Source organism: Apis laboriosa, unplaced genomic scaffold (assembly GCF_014066325.1).
Source record: "Apis laboriosa isolate Shangri-la unplaced genomic scaffold, ASM1406632v1 scaffold28_cov147, whole genome shotgun sequence".
Taxonomy (NCBI): domain Eukaryota; kingdom Metazoa; phylum Arthropoda; class Insecta; order Hymenoptera; family Apidae; genus Apis; species Apis laboriosa.
The window spans coordinates 66,767-80,518 of record NW_025222687.1 but is presented as its reverse complement, the minus strand read 5'-3'; the positions used below and the strand labels follow the sequence as shown (position 1 = coordinate 80,518).

General features: G+C 37.7%; 1 protein-coding gene and 1 non-coding gene across 6 annotated transcripts in view; both read left to right on the top strand.

Annotated features, from left to right (window-relative positions):
- The window catches only part of LOC122714275 (zinc finger protein Noc-like), a 173,940-nt gene that overhangs the window by 100,164 nt on the left and 60,024 nt on the right, over positions 1–13,752 (top strand). The window lies entirely within an intron of this gene.
- On the top strand, positions 6,786–6,857 carry Trnad-guc. The gene has a single exon. It is a non-coding gene; the product is annotated as a tRNA-Asp (tRNA).

Below are 13,752 nucleotides of genomic sequence, written 5' to 3'. Positions count from 1 at the left end.
TATATATATATATATATATATGTATGATTCTCTTCATTCAATTATAATCTGCGTAACTTTTTCTTTTTTTTACGTTTTATTCGTTGGATTTTTCAGCACATAATATTCCATAACATTGATTCGATATCCTTACAAAAAAGTGGACACGTTTAAAATTTTACGAAAGTTCAAAAATGTTGGATCAAAGTTTAATGTCGTCTTTTAATTAACTCGACGTATATTTTTTCCCCTTTAATCGATAAATCTTGAAAATGGGAAAGAGGATGAATTACATCTTTTCTTCAAAAACATCTGTCGTTTCAAATTTTCGAGATTGATCGATAAAAAGTGGAAAATTCGGCCAAAAGTAACCTCATAAATGATAATAATAGTTTTCTTTCGCGATGACATTCCTAGCTACACACAGTATAGTAATAGTAGCAGGTGCGAAACGATATTTCATCTCGCCTCGCTATTTCGACCCAGTTTCTCCGCATAAATATGATCCCATCTATGATTATACCTTTTTGTAAAAAAAACATTCTCAATTTCGCGTTTCGAATGTTTTACGTAATTTACGCGTAACAAAGAGTTACAACGCGTACGAAACGGAGCGATGAAAAGATTCGGCGTTTATTTTATATTCAAAGTGTTGAACACGTTCTTCTTTTCTTTTGAGAAGCAAACGCGTTGGAAAATATTTACGCGTGTAGCAAACAAACGGATAAAATGACGTCTATCGGAGGAGGCCGCAAATGCGACTGCGTTTCGACGTTGCAGTTTTGTTTATTTCGTTTTGTTTGTCCGACAACACGGTACCTCCAATTTCCAGATCCAATATCATCGTTAATATTGATCTCGAACTAAAATGGTATCGCGATATCGAGCATCGCCGTTATAATTGTAACGTATAATACACGAGATGACTGTCCGTTTACGTACTTGACGCGTACAAATAGGCATTAATCTTTGTAGGTAAACCTATAAATGACGCATGCTGATCCCGCACGTAAAATTATCGTTATCCGTAAGAGTGCGCGAATGCACGCTGGAGATATATCTTTTACTGTTCAAACGCGCGACAATCTAAATTTCTACGTCCATCTTGTACGTGTATAAATCGATATTTATTAATTTCGACGAACACACAAATTTTTTTCTTCGAATTTACATCGTGAACACGTACGATCGACGACCACGATTCGTAATCGGGCCATTCGTTTCTTCCTATCCGAAATTTCGAATCCGTGAAAAATGGTTGCCGGTGAACGGAAATAGCCGAAGCCGGTTAACAGGGATTCCACTCGTCAACGATCTTGTAACTTTCCATGGACATGGGAAGCGGTAATCCCGATTTCGGAAACGCTATATACGCGATCTGACGGTTAAGTTGAATCTTACCAAGGAACGCAAGGACTCGCTACTATTCCTCATGCTCCTTCTTCGTTGTCTTCGTCGTACGCCGTACTTCGCAATCTCGTACAAATCCGCCTTTGTGATACCATCGTCCTATATATATATTCCTCCCCATTTCCTCGAAGTAGGGAAATCCATCTACGCGGACGAACGACATTCGTCTATCATTTTTCTTTCTTTTCATCCTTTTAAACACACTGTACACGTCTGTTAATAACGTCGCGAATAAATAATAATAGGAATAAAAGGAGTGAAGATTGTAAATTACGATTGAGAATTTTTATTGTAATTTTCAAATTTAATCATCCGTTTTAAGATTGACGCGTAAAAACGTAATTTAATTCCGATAAACGTTTTTCCTCTGTGTTGTTACACGATTCGATGACGATTCGAATCTCTTTGCCGCTTATACAGGGCAAATATGTAATCGAATCTTGGGAGGTTCCATCCTCCTAATTACGAGTCCCTTCATAGTCGAGTAACATTTCTAGTGGCAATTAGCCGTTGTTGACAAACGCAATTTGCAAGATGTAACTTTGTAGCCGTACAGGTAGACAGAGTATGTCTCTCGTGTTGCGTTCCTAAATACATCGCCACCATATCTGTCGTTCCATCCTATAGATAGAGGATGCTTTCCAAGTAACCAAGCGTCGTGTCCTCTGCCATCCTTGTTCACCAAGATGCATGCTCGTGTTCTTCCAAAGTGTTTTGCTCGTACACGATGGAAATCGTATTATAAACCTCTGTTTAAACTCCGTCGACATAAGCTTGATTATCTCTTACGACCTCGAATATTTGCAAACGCATATGTACGCGATATCGAATACAAAATAAGTTACGAAATAATAAGGGGAGAGAAAAAGAAAAGAAATATTTACGAGAAAATTCCTTAGAAGAATTACACAGGCAACGTTACGTTCGACTGTGTTGTGCGAGAAATTCGAAGAAAGGGGAGGAAGGAGAATACGGATAGGTCGAAAAGATTTGCGGATACGAGATAAAAGGCAATCGAAAGGTTTACGAGGGAATGCAAACTATTTTGGGGTCATAGTTGAATACGGTCGATCGACTCGAAAATCGACGAAAGGAAAAAGGGAAGGGAATTTTCACTCGAGAATTCAAGGACTAGAGTGATACTGGCAGGCGATAGCGATGCGGCAAAGGGGGGTCCTTAAGAGAGGAGAGGAGAGGCGAATTCGCGTTAACGGCACGAAGAGGAAGAGGAAGAGGAAAAGGAAAAAGGGAGGAGGAAGGGCCAAAGGGTGGTCGCAAAGCTTGGAAGTACAATGGCTGTGTGTCTCGTGGCGCCTTCCAGTCTCTCGAACACGCCTTCCAATATACCATCCGCGATAACTTATTCTCTCTTATACACCCTACCCTTCCTCCATATGTCACGATTTTCTATAACTCATATACCTCTCCTACGGATCTTGCCACGTACGGAAGGGCGTGGAAACACACACTTACGCGTTGCTCTCTTTCCATTTCGATTCCAGTTGAAAATATTTTACAAAATATTTCACACGTAACCTAAACATTCGCGAATTATTCAACGCGAGTATTATTAATTATTTATCGCTCTATTCGATTCAACCAGATGATTAATATCCCTTAATCGTATATAATAGAAGCAGCTTCGACCATCCCTAATCTTAGTCATTAAGTACTCTCCATTGATCGAATAATCGCCATTCCTTGTCAACCGGTGAATATTCCGCACATTGTATTCCGCTTGTTAGACCAAGCGTTTATCGTGTATAATTGAATTTCAATTTTTATTTAAATTAAGTTTCGCCTTCAATTATTCAACGATGGAATAAACGATAGTCTATTTATCTTTACTATTTCTCGTATTTAATGTGCATATTTATGTACAAATGTATATACGTGCGTTATATTTATCGAAAATATACGGCAAAATATCGATCGTATCGTACAAATATTCTCGCTTAATTTCGATGGCAATCGCGACGATTGTACGTCGAAGAGTTTCGCGAGCGACGCGGATTCTTCTCTGCTCACGCTGCGTCGAGATCGCGTCGAAAATCTCTTCCATAACGATAGATGCGGTGGCGGAGTCGATGCGACGTTCAAGTTCAAGGTTATCCGGTGGTTCGAACGTCTCGGTGATGTTCGCAACGCGCGACAAGCAGAAAATAAAGAAGAGCGTTCGATACAGGTGTATCTATCGTTCAACGAACGAGCGAAAAGGGTATGCCACTGACCGACTCGGTAATTAATCGTCGCTTATCGATAATAGATAAGCGAGTGGAATTGGAAGAGAGACAGGGAAGAGTTGGAAAGGGTGGAAGAGCGTTGGGGCTTCTGCGCGTGGCGGGAAAGGAAATGTGGTGGTAGGGGGATGCAAGCCCAGAAGGGAGAGGAGGGGGGAGGGGGAAAGAGAAACACGATGTTGGGGTTGGAAAAGCGCGATCCCTCAGTCGGGATGCCGGCCGCGTATCCTCTCGTCCTCGCTTCGTACCGCGATGCTCGGTGAACGTGCGAACCGTCGTGTTTTGGGGAGCGTCGGCAACCGTTCGCGGTTCTTCACCGCTACGCTTTTCCTACTTTCCACTTTTGCGGCCAGTGTTTGGGCCGATAATTCGACCGGTTCCATCGGTGAGTGCGCACTCATTGGCCATACTCTCGACCCCTGGTGGCGGTAAAATCTTTCACTTTGCACACGTGTCCTTTTCTTATATCTCGTATATATATGAAAATTTCATCAATTTCGCTCGCCTCGATTTCTTCCATCCATCCCTACGAACTTTGGATTTAAAAGAAGAAAAAAAAGTTTTCCAGTGAACTGTAACGATACGAAAGACTGCAGTGAAATTTTTGTTAGCCTCAATCGAAAAACTTGTTCATCGAATATCCGTTCGTTTTTTATTTCCTTGTCCATCTTTCGTTCTCGAGAGTAAAACTCTTTACGCGAGTTTCGTCGCCTTTGATCAAAAGTATAAAAGGAAGAGTCAAAAATAAAATTTCGAAAGATGAAAAAAAAAAAAAAATCTCTGATATAATATCAAATCTGGAAAATTGTTCATCTCGCTCACAGCTTGTATACAGCTTGTAACTCTTTGTTATAATTTTTTATATTCTTTTCCTTACGATTAGATAGATCGTCGAGCAGTAAAGTGTAAAACTTGAGAATGTGACGTTCGCACGATGGAATGTGTTGGCAAATGTGTTGGTATAGTTAAACAACGATGCGTTTATAATTACAATTAATTAATAATCTCGGATAACACGTGTAACGAGCGATTTCGCGTTTGGATTTCGCCCATTGTACGAGCGAATAATCGATCGCGTTAGATTTACCGAAACGTACCGTTCAATTTGCACGAACGAGGTTTAGCTACAAGATATCTGTATTCGGTTTCAATTGTGCGGTTGTCATCATTACCGTTCAAAGTTATTTCACCTACCCAACTCGTGATACCGCTATACGTATGTTACAACGAGTAGGAATGCAATTTCACCGCTGTTATCGGCGAATGCAATCACGCGCGTTTTCGAGATTTCGACTCGAATCGCGTCCACGCACACAGAGGAGACGTTTGATATCCATCCGTGCTTTTCCTACTCGCGACAAGATCGTCCTTTCTCTTTTATCTCTCGCTTTTAACATCGCCCAGTTGATCGAATTTTTCTTGAAAACTAATCGCTCTTCTATCGAAAATTTTGCAACGATATTTGGAAATATTTGGAAGTAGACGATCAACGACGCCAGTTTTTTGCGATAAATGATCCGAGTTTTATAGGATGATTACGCGGGAATACTTTTCCATTCGTTAAAACGCAATTGTTTTTAACCATTTAAATTTTTTGAAAGCGGTTATCGTCGTTATTCACTGGCTTAACACCGCTTTAAGAGTACACTTGTCCCGATTGTTGGAAATCTCTGTTCGATACCGAACGGAGGATTGGATCGAGGATACAAACGTACGATTAAACGAGAAAAACAACTTTCTTTCGCGTTCATTATCTCGAATGTGTTTTTCCCTCTCGTTTCTTTTCCTTTCGCGAAATGTAAATAATCAAAGTTTCGCGATTCGAGAGAAGAAGCTACATAGATAGAGCTGAGAAAATTGTTCGCCCGAAGAGGCCACGAATTAAAACGCGAGTTCAATTCGCATTAGAAAATATTTATATGCTACTTCTTAGAGAGGTATCTATCTATTTACTATTTGCGCGAATAATATAAACGGAAATATGGTGTGTGACGAGAAATGCATACGTCACGCGCATACATCCACTTTCACGAGCGAAGAAAATACATACCGTTGATTTACAGCTACCCCGAGAACGTTCCCTTCTTACCAAGGATAAATCGACGAGCTTTGCGATATTTACTTTTCCTCTTACGTAACGTTAGGCGTACTCGAAATTTGTTACGTTACGCGCTATAAATCTTCGTCCAACGATTCGTCGCCTGTTTAAAATCTATTTATCGAGATATCGACAGTTTAATTCCGCGTATATATTTCATATCACGTTATCATACGTATATGGATGAAATTCTATATTACAAAGTCAATTTGTTTTCATTAAATTAACATAGCTGATTTAAAGCTGTATAATTATTTACAAAATATAATAATTACGATATCGTAACGTTTCATTCTACATTTCGAGCTTCGAATTATTTCATTATAATTTCACGCGGTAAAAGGATAAAATTTGGGGAAAGAAGAAAATTAAGGTCGAAATTAAGGTAGGCTAAACGATATCGGGGCATGTTGTGCGATATTTTATAATATCGGTGTACGAGCCGCACGATACCGTTACGCGGATGACAACGAGAAATTATTCGGTTGATAGTTATTCCTAGCGTGCTGCGAACCCATTTGTGGTTGAACGTCGCGCGCCGTGTGGCAGAAGCGTGCACGCGAAACGAGCGAGGCCATCAGTCTGATTCAGCTATCGGTAATTTCACAAATTCAAGTTGGCGCCGAGTATTATCAATCGGGATTTAATTCGCGCAAACGTACACGTTTATCGAATTTTCACGCTTCTCGAAATTGATTTAAACAAATGGCACGGTATATCGTATCGAGCCGTTACAGAAAAGCATCGACCACCACTTTCCAACAGTGATTTATTTCCCTATCGTTCGACTCGTCGTTAAACCACGATGAAGTACCGAAATAAATTCTCGCTCTCGTGACGAAATCGTCAAAGGAACGATCCAATCTTCGGCCATCTGCGCATCTCTCATCCGCATTTTCTTTCATCCACTAATGAATACCTGCCACAAATTATTTCTCTAACCTGATATATTCGCGCTATATATATATATATATGTGTATATACGTATACGACGAAACGACAAATCGTAATCGTAAGTGGAGAAAAAAAGTGTAACCGATGACGTGACAAACGTCCTCTCCTCGATAGTATAGTGGTTAGTATCCCCGCCTGTCACGCGGGAGACCGGGGTTCGATTCCCCGTCGGGGAGTAAAAAGTAATTTTTATTTTTTTCGTCTTTCTTTCCTCTCGCGATACGCGAGATATCGTGGAAAATTAGTAGCCGTGAGTAGATTAAATTAATGTAAAAGCGAAATACGTAATTTATCGCGTAAAGATGGGAAAATTTTGATGCGATTCGAATTAATGATACGGGCGAAGATGATTTTGCCCGAAGCTCGAAATGTGAGCAAAGCTTCGATCGAAACATTTTCCGATAATCCTCTCAGTCGGGCGTAGATTAAGCTCGAACACGTCACACAACCGTACTTCAGTTTGCTGTCAAATGCAAATACCGCGTGTTCTTGCGAGCTAATGTCGGATCGCTATTGCGTCGAAAGAAGCGTGTTGTAGGTAGGGACACAATCGAATTGCGCTTGGAAATAGATCGTTATTCACTTTTGCTCTTAACGTTTTATATATCCATTTTGCTTACTTTATATATTTTGATAAATAAATATTTATAGCTATAGATTATAGATTTTTATTAAATTTCATTTTCATCGTTGATTCGCTCGACTTAAATCCCTTGTATTTATATCGCGATATTCACGATTGTTTTTTTTTTTTTTTTTTTTTTGCATCGTTAGGAACGAAATTTCCGAATATGGCCGACACAAAAAAGCGAGGAAACGGTTTATTGTTGTGTTCGTATACGAACCGAGTGGAAAAAAGCGAAAAAATTGAAAGCTTGTTTAATAATTCTGATCGTAGATCTCGTTTTCTTTAACCAGCGTTAATTTTTTTTTATAATTGATCGCACGTGCCGATGGATATTATCTCTGTTCTATTCTATTTTAAACAGATTACAATTCATTCAATTTTCTATTCGGATAAATGCGGATATTTCGAATATAATTTTTTTCTTTTCTACATTTTTTCCCGCAAAATTCACCTATAATTACGCGATCAAAGATGGCCGCTCTTCGAATTCATTCGTTTCAAATTTAATCGTTCGCGTTATTTTTCCAAACGATTCGATGTACAATTCTCCCACCCATCATTCCATAATGGTTTTTAAGACTTGTTCCCCGATTCTACGAAATTCTCAGCGTTCGAGAACTCGAATATTAATGCGATAAGAGATCCTTTCACATCCAAAGTAGCGCGAGTCGAGCATGTTTCTGCTGCGAAAGTTGTCGGCCTTCTCCATCAGTTATTGTACCTGATAAACTGCGAACATCGGAATTAGAAATTAATCGGAAACATCCATTAAGCAGGCCTGTTGGATCGAAGCTATTTTATACGTACGTTGCACTGTTGCAAAGTTTGCAACAGGTACGCGACAAGACGTGGTCGATGTATCCAGCTGTTGTGCGACAGGTCAGCTCTACCAGTTCTCCAGTCGAGAATATATACCGCGTCACATGCAATTCATTGGTAATAAATTCGATGGAACCGAGTTGATTAAGTGGAAGTGAGGATGATGGCGATCGTCAACGAGCTGGTTGGGAAAAAAACAGAGATAAAATTATCCGCGTATTCTATTATTATTCTTATAACTTGAAATCACAGTGTCGAGTTTCCTAATTACTCGGGGAAGGGAAGAATTCATTTTTAAGAAAGACAGGAGAAAGGAGAAGAAACAACAGAGTAGAAATCTTGAATCCAATTCTAAAAGAATCTCCTCGGGAGAGAAGAAACGTGGGCTGGCTGCGTGTGAACTTTAAGTTCTTTAGCCAGAATTATGGGGTGTAAGCGTTGGGAGCGCGGGTATTAAACTCACAGTCGGAAAATTTCATTTCTTTCCTAATAAACTTCACGGTGTCCACTTTTTCTTTTCAGCGCAATCTCCTTTTTTTCTTCCCCCTCCCCTCCATTTCACTCGCCTACATTTTTGCTTCAACAAATTTTTAATATTTCGTCGAAACGAGACTTCTTTCTTTCTTCTTCCTTTTATCTTTGTAAGTAACGATGGCGCAATTAAAGATTTATCAATTGGAAGAAAAAAACGCGTCTTAATCGTACACGGATCGAAGTAATTACCGTACGAGTAGACGAAAAGCGTTGACCGAAGTTAGGTAGAAAGCAAACGACGAGTTTTTCGAGGGTAACGACTAATATATTCCATTTCGCGTGAAAGATTGAGGAAACACTCGAGTCACCGTCGCCGGAATACTGGAAAAGGCAAATGACGAAGAAAGAACGTCGCAAAGAAACGGTCGAGTCCTAACGTTATATACGTAGACCGGAAAGAGCCAAGATCGGCACAGTGGAGAACTTTCAGACCAAGAAAACGTATATAAAGAAGTTTCGAAGAAGAGGAGAAACTCGAGCGAATCGTATCGACGATTTTGCCCTTTTAAAAGAAATAGGCGAAAAGAAAACGTTTCAACGCGGAACGAGAAAAAATACTCTGTATAAATATCGATAAACTATCGACGCTTGTATAATTTCGGTATCGATAATTCTCGTCTCTAAAGTATAATTTTCTTAATTTAATATTAAGTACTTACTATATGTCTATATGTGTGTATATATATATATATATAACGAGATAGATTTATTACAATTACAGCTTTCATTTTTTTTTTTGTCTCTATCGATTATCGATATCTTTTAAGTATGGTGTCATATTAAACAAAAGAAGAGAAAAAAGGGAGGAAAAGATACGAACGAAAAATTTATATCACTCGTTTTAAATTCTTTTTTTATTATTCACTCGATGTAAGGTTGACCTAGTTCTCCTTTCCGGTTCAAATACATAGAAGAATTTTACGCGGCAAGGTGCGTGCTATGAAACAAGTTTACCAGAAATAGAGATTTTTTTTCTCCCATTTTTCCCGCAACAATTGTGCGCAATATCGCCGAGATCACGACTACGAATCGAACACGAAATTTTTAGTCTTTATTCGAAGCAGCAGCGATGTCAATTAAATCGACGAATTCCGTTTTTCTGTCAGAGGAAACGTGGTACGACGTGGTATTCTTTCTATTAGCACGCTTCATCGAGCTTAAATATATAAAAGATTTCCTCCCCGCGAACTATTTTGGAAGAAGAGAAAAACGAAAACTAGCGCGACCGGATTGATTCTTTTATCTTATTTCTTTCGAGAGGAGAAATATCGAACTATCGAATATCAGCTCTGATATACCATCATATCTTCCATTCTCGCTTTCGATTGTCTACATACATCTGGGATTGGAAAAATACCTCGTGATTGTAAATATTTGAAAAAAAGAGACGTTCGAAAAAACTTGCAACTATCGATCGTGCGCCACGTATCGAACGATTTAACGATATTAATTAATACGAAAGTTTATAAGTTATTAATTAAAGTTATTAATTAATACGTATTAGTTAATACGAAAAATTGTACGAATAAATATATAATTTTTTCCCAAAAATGGCGAAGCTTCTTTAGAATCGATTTTTCCGTAGATGCATAATACACAATTCACCGTTTCTGTTATCATCGATGCAGCTTTTATTATCATCGTATATAAAGGTTACCGTTAACACTATTATATCAAAGTTAACCCATTCACATACGTGTGTTTCCACGCTTCAACCATCAGAAGCAACCGTGTCGAATCCTCGAGACATCGTTCTCTTTGAACCGCTATTTATTATTTACGACGAAATTCTATTCGCTCGAGCCACGTTTATTGCGTTAAATGTTTGCAATTATCACTTTGGATTTAGATTTATTTTACGAAACATTATTATATATATACAGCTAATATAACTTAAGTGTACCATTCGAATAAAGAAAGCAATCGTGATAGGAGGAAATAGATCGAGAATAGTAAAAGGAAACGGATTTCAAATCGAGTTATATTTATACGTTATATTTTTCAAAATCCATCAACAATATGAAATACTTCATCGATGGATTTCACCTTTTTAAATAACTTGTCCTTTGATCGTGTACGTACGAAAATAGTACACTATTCGAGTAAGATACGTGGATCTAGAATTGTCTTGGAGGGCCTTAAGGGCCACTGTTAAATATTTTAAATTCAAAGATCATTTTCAATATTTGCGATATTAAGTTAACGAAAGAGAATTTATGAAAATTTACATATCGATCCGATCCGTACGACAAATATTCGATTCCTGCGTTTTATAGCTATAGATATAAAGAAAATGTAAAGATGTAATCACTCGTAACAAATAGTGGCGTACGGTAGATATACAAGAAGAGAACGTACACGGATCGGAGAGATAGGTCGGAATATAATATCGTCTAAATAAAAATGCGCAGAGATAAAACGAAACCGTACTTACACGAGCTTTTCATAAAGTAAATGCATAAACGTAAACGTAAGAATAACAAATATTTCTCGAGATTGAGATTTAAAGTTTTACCAAGATATTTTATCTTTATCATATGTTGTTTGGGATTTATCGATTATATTTCATGTTCTATCTGTAATTACGGTTTTACGAGATTGATAATAAACTTCAATAATACGGTGGAAAGGACGCGTTATTCCAGTTATTGGTCGAGTTAGAATTGGTCGAAAAATGTATCTCTTCCTCTGGCCGAATCTCGTAAGGCAAAAGTTAACTATAGATAAGCTGAGATTGAGAAAATGGATCGGAATAAGAATGAACTGTCTTTGTTCAAGCAAGAAGCTAGAAACAGATAAGCGAAGATCGGGAGAAAATGGATCGAGATAGAATAGGGAAACGTATAAAGGAATGGGAATCAGATTCGAAATCGCCGTGCGATTATGGAGATCTCGCAAACGATAATCCTTCATTTCGCAGGATCGCTGCGTTCTTGGCGAATTTTCGAAAACGCAGTTTCCGCGATAATGTGAATGGAAATAGAGACACACCAGATTAGTAAAAATTCTCTTAGTAAAAAATTCTAAATTTGAAACGTAACGAGTCAATTAAGATTTTAAACCGCTATTGTAATAACTGGGAAAGAGTGGTGATCCGAATGGATTTCGAGGAATTGATATTTCGTGCAATCCGATATTTTTCACATTGAAATTTTATTCAATCGCGTATTTTAATTTTCACGTAAACGCGTATAATGGAGCGTATTTTCCATCCGTTTGTCTATAATAGATACAAAGTTAGTCGATTCAATTACACGGTTGCGATATTTCCTCTACACATTTACATATCTCACGAGTAACGCGTCGTGCATTCCTTTTTAGTTCCTTTCATTCCTTTGCGCTTAGTTTAAACGTTTAAACGATCTCGTTAAGATCGCTCGAAAAAATTAATCTCACGGTTTCGGCTACGATATAGAAAAGTATTTCACCGTTTATTCGCTTAAAGAAATATCTGAAAAAGAGTACACGCTTTGTTGTTCGTCTCAACTAACGCAAGACATTTTTATTTGCTAAATTATACTAGTGACGTTGATACATCTCTTTGCTAAATAAATTTTCACGTAACGGCAGTTCTTTGTCGGGAAAAGAATCTCTTCAAAAATTATGCTCGTTGAAATCGTACACAAAATATGCACGACGATTAAACGAAAAAGAGAGATATCGAATGAATTTATTACAAAAATTTATAAATTTCGATTTCTAAAAAAATTACCTATCTTTGGAAAACATATCGGAAATTAACATCGCGCGAGCTATTTATTTGATAAATTTTGATAAACGAGGGAGATCCATTAGATACTAAATTTTATTCTTTTATTTTCGAGTAAAACGTTATTACGAAAAATGGGAGGGAGAAGGAATATCTAGGACGACCTCTGGCAATATTTGTATAAAAATATACGTGACTAGAAATAACGAAAAACTATTGGATACATTTGGTGAAACGAAAACAAAAAAAAAACGGGACATAGGATTGACAGTCGCTGTAATGAAAGAATTAAAGTGTCTTCGTTATTTGGAAATTTTTCAACCTATAGTCCGAAATTCGTTTGATTTATTTTTCTCCCCCCTTGTTGATTTGTCATCCAGAAAGGGAGAGGGTTGTTTCGTTAACGTTAATTCGATAAAAGTAAAATCGAGGAAAATTGACGAACGCGTAAAGTCGAACGTTACGCGTTGAGACAAAATCTCAATAATTAAATCAAACGTATAATACACGATTCGTCGAAAAAAACCAGGCAAATATAAAAAAATGTATTTTACGTATTGCCTCGTAGATCGTGAAAAATATTAGAAATATAAAAATTTTTGTTTTTCCAAATCAAAGTATAAATATTCGCAACGACGATTTGTATCGGTGAACGAATGGATATGCGTGTGCGTGGAAATTGGTCGATCTAAAATTGATCGTCCGTGCGCGTTGTTCGATCACCGTTCCAAAATTGCGATAAATACGGTAAATGCAAATTCTATCGCATTCCATTATTCGATTGTTCCCATAAACAAAGTAAATTACATCGTACGTTTCAAATAGTCTCTTTTTCTACGCATCTAACGTTCCAACATCTCCTCCTCGCATTGCTCGAATAATTAATTCGCGTAAATCGATACGAATAATATTAAAATATTAAATATTCTTTTTGATGAGTATATACATAAAAGAAAATCTGACCCTTTTTACATAGTTAATCGTCAAGTTGTATAAAAGTATAAAAGTAACATTATTTCGCAGCGGTTAATTCGATATTATAGTTCACGGGTTATTTAGCGAAATCGCATCTTTCGATGGATTAATGTTCCCGATAACGTTATTGTCCTACGTGCATTCTATTTGTATCATATAGAATCCTTGCTCGGAGAAAGATTACTTCCCTGTGTAACGCTATATTACGCGCGATCGATAGATTATAATTTTGACAGCATCCGCGAAGAATATGGATAATTTCGTAGGCGCATCGTTAGAAACGATACAATTCATCGACTAAGCTATATAGATTGTACACGTACGTAAATGATTCACGATTATGGGTAACGGTACGACCGCATCTCTCTCGAACCCCCACTTTTCACACGTGCCACGGTAAATTTGG